The sequence below is a fragment of the Prosopis cineraria genome, unplaced genomic scaffold (genome assembly GCF_029017545.1).
Source record: "Prosopis cineraria cultivar Desert tree isolate PC_DT_omini unplaced genomic scaffold, ASM2901754v1 PC4, whole genome shotgun sequence".
Classification (NCBI taxonomy): Eukaryota; Viridiplantae; Streptophyta; class Magnoliopsida; order Fabales; family Fabaceae; genus Prosopis; species Prosopis cineraria.
In genome coordinates this window covers 21,443,065-21,452,538 of record NW_026555335.1, presented here as the reverse complement: position 1 = coordinate 21,452,538, position 9,474 = coordinate 21,443,065, and the positions used below count along the sequence as shown (strand labels likewise).

At 31.7% G+C, this 9,474-nt stretch overlaps 1 pseudogene; it reads right to left on the bottom strand.

Annotated features, from left to right (window-relative positions):
• Window positions 1–5,526: 5,526 nt before the first annotated feature.
• On the bottom strand, window positions 5,527–9,256 carry LOC129308306 (uncharacterized; annotated as a pseudogene).
• Window positions 9,257–9,474: the final 218 nt, after the last annotated feature.

The window sequence follows — 9,474 nt, the reverse complement described above, 5'->3', positions numbered from 1 at the left end:
ATCTCATAAGATAACTAATTAGATAGGTTTAGATACAATCTAATAGTTCAATAAAAATTTAAACACCTAGATATAAAAAGTCACTTTTTAAAAATTTAACGCACCCAAGCGCTCAAATTGATCCCTTGGTCTCACTAGATTGTACCAGGCTTGAACTAAGTCTAAAAGTATTTATTATACCTGATTGACCATAATATATAACATATACACATGTATATCACAATTTGGTTACTCAATAGCCCATTTCTACATTTACAAAAATTTATAATTTAGCACAATTTGGCCCACTTGGCCTTTTCTCACAAAATCCTATATGTCCACATTCATAACAAGTTTACCCCTCAATCTTAGCCCTTATGTGTAAACATGTGGTGCAACGAGTAGCTATAGCTAAGATTGAGGGGTGAAATGTTATGAATATGGATAGTTGCGATTTGTGGTGTAAAAAGGCCAAGTGGGCCAAATTATGCCAAATTATAAAATTTTGTAAATGTGGAGATGGGCATTGAGTGGCCAAATGTGATATAATGTGTCTATTTTGTATATTATGGTCAATCAGGTGTAATAGGTCCTTTTAGACTTAGTTCAAGGCCTGACATGGTCTAATGAGTTTAAGAGATCAATTTGAGTGCTTGGGTATGTTAAATTTTTGTAAAAAGTGGCTTTTTACACCTTGAGTGTCTAAATTTTGATCAGGCTATTAGATCGTATCCAAAACCATCTCATTAGTTAGGCTTATGAGATAAGCTACGTGTGGGCACTTAAAATGACTCTGATCGAACATCGTATGTAAAAACAGAGCACGTCAGAAGTTTGTTCGTTTTGTTATCAAATGACAAAACACAAATCAGACATGTGCGCCGCGGTCCATCGCGTCTTATGTTGCAGCACATAACATAGAGAAGGTCAAGCATGTGGCTCTATGTCACATGCCGCAGTACATGGCAACAATTTTCCTTCTGACATGTTACTCTTGATTTGGTATGAATTTGATATTTTACAGAATGAGTCTTGGCCTAAGCTTTTTCAAAAAAAAATATTATTTACTATTTGGTGTGATTATGTGATGATTTAATTAATCATTTCTTGTATCTAGAGGATATAAGGGAGGGTTACAAAATCTCTAAGTTTGTGTAATGAACTAAGATTTAATATGAATATTGTGTTATAAGTTGTCATAGGGATTGCATACATGTTTAAGTTGTGATTGGTGGGAAATTTGTAGAGATTTGTAAATTTTAACCCATATGTGGAAATGTGTGGCAGAATGATAACAGGGGCTAAGATTTAGTGATAAATGTGTGTGAATGTTTAAAGTTATGATTTGTGGTGAATCTGTGATGAAAATGGTCAAACAGGTCAGTTTATGTTAAGTTGTGAAATGTGGAAGGAAATGAGCTGTTGAACAGCCAAAATGTGATATATGTGTTGTATATGATATAAAATGTGGTCAATCAGGTGTATTAGGTTCTTTTAGACTTGATTCAAGACCTAAAATGGTCTAATGAGATAATATGAGTGATTTGTGCGCTTAGGTGCACTAAATTTTATAAAAAGTGAGACCCAGGTATCTAAATTTTGATCAGACCGTTAGATCATGCGCAAACCTATCTCATTAGTTAGCTTATGAGTTAAGCTTAGTATGGGCCTTGAATCACTTTGATAGGACATCGTATGTGGAAATGGCACACACACAAAACTAGCAAGTGCACCATGGTGCATTACACATCACGGCGGTCACATGGTACAAAAGAAGGTCAGAGCTTGGGGCTTTGTACCACATGCCACGACACATGTGGTGCACGTCGTGATGTTGTGGACCATAATCTGATCTTATTTCTTTATTTTAAAAGCATGCAATGATTGATATAAATGCATATGATTTGTTCCACTCTATATGGCTTTGATTTGTTGATTTTGATGATTTTGCAAAACAAGTCTTGGGCTTAAGCTTTTCAAACAAAATATTTTATTATACAGTTTGATACATGTGAGTGGTGATTGTGTTAATCTTTTTTATATATGGTGATGAAGGGAATGGTTACATTTTGCTATAGAGAAAAAGAGAAGAACACAACAAGATTTAGTCTGCTTCAAAGTCAATGAGCAAGCTATCGGATCAATGAGAATTAGAAAAAAAAAAAAACTTCATACCACCGACATCTACCCCTGTATTGCCTAACAACAAAAAATCACAACTTTCACCATATAGAAGGAAAAGAAGCTATGGATATGAAAATTTAACGATACTAATAAGCACTTCTTCGGGTGCCATCATGCATTTGCAATTGCCAACATTTTTTACATTCAAGGACACATTTTGACTCCTACAACATCCAAATGAAGCAAAAAAAAAGACCAAAATTGCAGGTAAGCTTCTCTGCGTCGGATCTCTTTTCTCTAGCGAAGCATACAGAAAGCAAGAATAGAATCAGATTTGAGATGAAACAAATACCTTGGTTTGAAGTTTGAGGGAGCTAAATTAATTTGGGAGAAGGTGAATTCTAGAGTGATCAATAGGGATGGAAGTGAAATGGCAAAGTAAGGAAGGCGATGACTTGGAGGAGCAAGGTCGCTAGAAATCATCTCAGATTCACTAGAATGTTTTCTCCCAATAACAAAAGGCATTTTCATCCATTCCCTTCATTCTTTTTTGAATAAAATAATAAGATTGGTCCTTCAATGCACTTTGATCCTTAGGCACAATTTAGCTTCCAACCCGATCCTTCTCACCAATTTTCCCAACTTTTTAATAAATTTGATTACTAATTTGAACAATTCAAAATTAATATGAATAATCCAAATTTAATTTTAAATTTTTTAGCTTTATAAATGACTATTCCAATATACTTTGGATAGTGCATATTTAATATTAATTTTTTATAATTTTTGTAAATTTTTAATATTAATTTAAACTGTCCTGATGATCAAATTTATTAAATTTTTTATAATTTATAATTTTTTATTTTAATAAATATAAAATTAAAATTAAAATTAAAACACCAAATTCACACCGTTCATATTTTCAAACCTATACTTGGTGAAGTGGAGAGGAGGACGAAATGCACGGAGGAGAGAAGTTGGGTCCATCCCGATTCCTTTGTTTGTAAGCAGATTTTCTCACCGCAACTTTCCACACTATTTGGACTAAAATCACAACGAGAACCTAATTCTCCGTTCATATTAGGATCATCACAAAAACAGGAAGAATTTTCCTTTAAAGTGTGAGAATGAAAGAGTGAGTTGACAGGAAATAATGAAAAAGTTTAAAATTCCAGATAGATTAGTGAGATCACTTTAAATTCCCACATCACAATAACTATATATTATTTGTAGGGACATTAAACCTTGAACATATCTTGGTCGACCTAGTTTTGTCTAAATCATATTAAAATGAGTTTTTCTTGGCAAAAAATTAATAATAAGATGGGACTTTACGAGATAAGATGAGACATGAAATTGTTCTTGGGACGTCTCGTCTTATCTTAAATATTATATATAAAATTCTTTCAAAAAACATGCATTAAATATATTAATTATATTAATATAATTTATTCTTATATTAATTATAATAATAATTGTATTAATTATAATCCTTATTTAAAACTAAAAGTTTTTGGTAAGTTTAATGACACAAAGCAAGCATTATAAGGTAATCTCTATTTTTTTTCACAATATGTTAATTATATTAATATAGTTTATTCTTTTATATATATATATATATATATCTATTTAATAATTTTTATTTATATCATATTTTTTATTTTTAAAAGAATTAATAACTTCAAATATCTCAATTAAAAAAATAACTTGATGTTGTACTTAACTTGTCTATTGTTGTTCCTCTTGTAACCTCTTGTCTTGTGTATACTTTAATTTGAGTTGTACATTTATAATTGTAATTGATGTGACTCCATAATTGACTTTAAATAATTTTATTTATGTACTCATGTTGTTTTTGTTTTAAATATAACAAGGTATGTGATTTAATATTTTAATAAATATTGTTATTTATATTTTTTTTCTTATATTATTGTTTTATTAGGACGCTTCAATCTTATCCCGGATACCTATCCCAATTCTTAACAAAATGGGACAACTTTTAGGATAAAACAGAATACAAGACAAAATTTAATCTTAATTATTTTTCGAGGCAAGATACAAGATAAGATAATTTGGCCTTTACCCTAAACACCTCTATTATTTGAATCCCATTATTTTAAAAACTAAAAATCAAACGGATTAAATAAACTACTTCAATAATTCATTTACTAGATGCCTATGGGCCTAGAAGAATGGGCTAACCCATCAAAAGTAGACCAATATTCAAGTTCCTATCAATTTGGTTCAAATTTCAAATCTTATTTTATATATTGTACTATCTTTATCATATTTACAAGCTACTTTTAATATCATATTTTATTAAATAAAAAAAAAAACTTAATCTTAATTATTTTTGTCTAAACATTTAACAATTTTTTAACTTTAATCTTATTAAATATATATACTTTAAAAATAAAATATTTTAATATTTAATAACCTTTGCAATATTTAATAGGAACAAAATGGTAAAGATGAAAACAAAAATCATAAATGTATTTTAAAAATATGACTAAAATAAATATTCTCTTTATCTTACAAATAAAACTATAGGAGCAAAATTGGTTCATTTCACTATTGAATGGACATTAATATTTTTCTTTTTTTCTTAAAAATATATTAAGTAGGTAATTAAATAAGAAAATACAAATTTATTAAGTTTATAGTTTCTTCTTAATTAATATTAATTTTTATTTTTTAAATTACGAACAAATAATTACAAATTTATTATCGTATATATATGAAAAATACAATCGCCAAATTATTTTATTTAGAATTTCTTATTCTGTGTAAATTAAATTTCAAACCAAAAAAAAAAAACAATCATTGGGTTACATACAAATGCTTTTACACTTCATCTAAATTAAATTTGTAATTTCAACGTAAATCTTATATCTTCATTTTCACTGAGTCAGTTATCTGCCATCATTCTGTTACTATGAGTCAATGGTCGTTATACTTTATATTTCTACATATTGTTTATATCTTGCACATGACACAACAAATAATTAGGTTTTCTTTGCTCATATTAGTATCAGTATAACTCATTAAATCATTTAACTTTTAATGTATACTAATAGTAGTATTACTGTATTAGTATAGCTCTATTCGAATTTATATCTTATGATGTTATTGTGCATTGTGCAGCCAGTAGATTCTAAACGGCACCTCACAAGCTGCTAGAAAGAAGTTTCATGAATAAACAAAAATACTAGATTAGTTTTTCCTTCTTTTTAACTTGACAGATTATCAGTTCTTCATTCCTCTTCTTTTGTGAAAGATGCTCGTATTCTACTATATTAGATTTGTAGTTATGATTTTAAAATTTAACAATTGATCTAATCATTGCCTTGATGGGAAATTTGAGTCCACTTGTAATTGTGTTGTCTTGGGTATTTCCCTTTTTTTTTTTTTATAAATGAAAAGTTTAGATAAGTTGGGCCTCATAAATTTATCAAGATCAATACATGCCTTCAGATTCAATGAGCACTCATAGAGATGCTTACATATTGTCTACCTACAAAATTCTCATATCGATAACGGGATTTGATCTCACGACCTTACAGTTTGTGGACTAATATATATCAAATAGACTAACCTTTATTGGTGTTTTGGCTATTTCTAACTAGCGAGCAATATGGAATCTCTCAAATAGCCCAGATTTTTGCAAAACCAGTTGACATATTGAGGTCCTGTCCTTCTAAAAGATGCAGTCTTAAAGAAAAAAAACATAAAAGGATTATCAGCAAAATGACCAGCAAAACAAATAATACTATAAGTGCTATAGGATCATCAACTTTTAGACATGTGATTGCAATTTGCAACAACATTCTTATCCAACTAAATAAAATTAGCTATATGGATTGCTTGATGTATTCTGCACTCTATTCGCAACTAACTCTTTTGATATGACATTCACCAATAGATTGAGTACGTCAGAATATTGGGATTTTACGTGATTGCAATATCAAAAGAAAAAGAGGAATTTTAGCCCTTACTTCTGCAACCAATTTTGGGAAAACTGCACTCAATACATCAGAATATAGTCAAAGAATGAACTTGACTCAACATCACCATGGCTTACCAATCAATGATGTGGGTTAGAAACTTTTTATGTAAGTCAATACTATTCCTCACTTGAATCCTACGAGGCTTAATCTGCACGGAGCTCGTCGTATGGAGGCCGGAAATTCCCAAATATGAGGAATGAGGTTATTACCATGCAAGCCATGAATAGTGTGAACTGCAGAACATAAAAATCAGCATGTTGTACTAATAACATTACCATTAGGAAGAAAAGAAAACTAAGTAGGAGGCAAAAGTAAAGCCTGAAAAAGAAAATAGAAAAGTAATATGAAACTGTTTATAAATATGAATACCAGAAGAGGAAGTGTCAGGAAACTCCATATTGGCCACAATGCAAAGAGGAACCTAAGGGGGGAGAATAATGCGTCAACAAAATTGAGCTGTACTCAGACGTAACATGCAGTGAAAATGAAAAGAGAGGAGATTACAGTTTCTTACAAACAAAAAGAGATGAGCCCAAATGCAGTAACAAATGGTAAAGCAGTGACGCTTGTTACTTCCCATTTTTTTAGTCCCCACTTCTCATCAAATCTCTTGACACTCATGCCAAGATGCTTGCATATATGAAAATAAGTGCATTTAGAGTAATACCTATCATTCCAAGGTATAAAGGCAGCCTGCAATAAAATTCAGGAGGCTATGAACACTGAAAATGATTTAAGTCAAGGATTAAATCAACTAGAACAATAGCAAATGCCATAATTATATCACAACCATAATCATCTTATAAATCATACCATAATCATCTTATAAATCATCAAAGACATGTTTTCTATAACTAGAGAGACGTAGATCGAGTTAAAATTCATTTATAGAGCACACGGCATTTCTGTCCAACTAAAACAAATAGGAATATTTGAAAAATAATTTCCTTTCTGTGATCATTGATCGTATAGTATTTTCTAATAAACAGAGTTTGGTTTCTGACATGAAATTTGTCGTCCAAACGACTTCTTGATTCACCAACAGGTGGGAAGCACATTAAGTGATAATTTTAGTCATCGAGACAAGGCAAAACGGCCAGGATAAATCGGAACCCAGAACATGCTGTAGATATAAAGGGATTCCCATACCAGCGATATCTTATCAATCCCAACAAGTAATAGGTACATTCAATACAAGACCCAAAAAAAAAAGAAAAAGGATTTAAATAAGTCAGTGGGTAACAAATAAAATAATTGAAACAGCCTAATTTTAAAGTTTTCTCTAGTTTACCAGGCAGATCTCATCCCAGAAACTTGCTTTTTCCAACAGGGAAAAGGTTATTAGATTAAACCTATAACACCATACTCGCTAAGGAACCTACAACTTCCTTCTCACTTCCACACGTTCATAACTAACCTCATAGAACTTCAAAGCAAGTGATGTTACTGAAATTGCACATGAAAGAATGCTTGAAGATAGCAACACGGTGACCTAGATCCCTGCCCATTATGTTCATCCTCAGCAAATTGGTGAATGTTATCATTGTCAAGAACTTCAACAGCTAATGCTCTATGAGGAAACACTTTTGGAGCTTCAAGTCTTCCATCATTATTAAACTCTATAAAATCTTAGTCCGTTTAGTTCACATTTTAAACATCCCTTTCAGAGAGATTTTACTGGCAACACTTCACCTTGACCTTTAGCTATCACTAAGACTCTAAGACTGATGCAATATGCACAAAAGGGAGAAAAGGAAAGATGCGAATGTCAATAAAAAATGAACTCAATAATCTGAGACACAAGTCTATCTCTTTTACTTTTAGGCTGTAAGAGAACTGAGCTAGTAGCTTCTTAATTAACTGAAGTCATCTAGTCATCTAAAATCTTGGGCTATTCTTTCTGTTATTTTTCTAACCGCTACTTATTTCAATACAACGTATCACATACCATATTTTGTATTTAAAAAAAAAAATTAGTGTATCAGTTGTTTGTCATAAATATTCAATAATAAAACCAAAGTAATAAGATGGATTTTAAACTCATTTTTACTCAGGGATGTTTAGAATTCACGACATTATGCATGGGAGTAGCTGGAGATTTCCCAGATTTTCTTCGGTAGGCCAAACAAAAGTTGTCATATGGCTAAAATTAAGAGAAAAATATGATGCAAAACAGAGAATCTGATCAAACATGCATTTAAGAAAAATCCAAAAACTAAAGAAATGAAAAGCTCACAAAATCGATTACCTTCTGATTCATTCGTCATGAAACAAGAGATATATCAAATTGGAATCGCGATCGCCGAAGTATACGATTAAAGCCGCGGAAGCAATCCAAAGAAAATTTTCCAGAATTTCGATCCACGTTCTTCCTTCTCGTTCAGGACTTGCAGGCAACAAGGGACGAAGCATCGAGCATGCATCGTCTTCAAGGTCATCGCCACGGCTCGCATACCCCTGGCTGTGTCTCTGTCTCATAAACCCTCTTCCCCCAGCCGGCGTTCCTCCAGACATTGTAATACACAACCACGATCACACAGTGAACATGCAATACAAGAAGAATCACCAAAACCTAACAATACTTGCCCAGAATGAATTTGAATTCCTCCACAAAATAAGAAGTGCTCTGTGCTTCCTAATTTCATACTACGAGCTAATCCCGATTAAATTTCCCTGAATACGATTCATAATCCGCATATCAGTTAAAATCTAAAGGTGCACGCCAATGGTAGATTGAATTCACCGATGAAACACACGAATTCATCAAGTAGAACAAGCGAAGACTCGTTTCTAGAAAATTGCAAGTTTGAGCTTCCAGAAGCCAAATGCATCTGAAAATTAAGCAAAAGAAAAACCTCTCACTCGAGTTTGTAGCGTATAGCAACCCAGAAATTTTGCTTTGGTTTCTCGGATTCAATTAATTAACGAAGACAGTGGCTTAGTGGGCATGCAAAAGATATGATTCCAGAAAGAGTAGAAAGATGACAAGGTATCGGATTTACGGTACTCTTCAAGTTCTAGAGATCAACACGGCCAAAAGTTTCAATGGCAAGTCAGAAGATTGAAGAGTGAAGATTCGTTTCGTGTACGTCGTTCGAAACGCAGGTGGATTCCGAACCTTTGAACCTTCCTTAAATTTGGCGACATTTTTATTTTCATTTTTCAAATTATGTAAACAGTTCTTTTCAAGTTACAATTTAACTTAAAAAAAAAGGAAAAGAGAAAATTTATAAATGGTATCCTATATAGATAATGTAAAATAATTCACCGGTACCTTCCATTAAATTTAAAGAGAAGGATATTTATTTTTTTTCTGATGGGGCCCACTCAATTTTCTCTCTGACCCTCCCTCCATTATCTCATC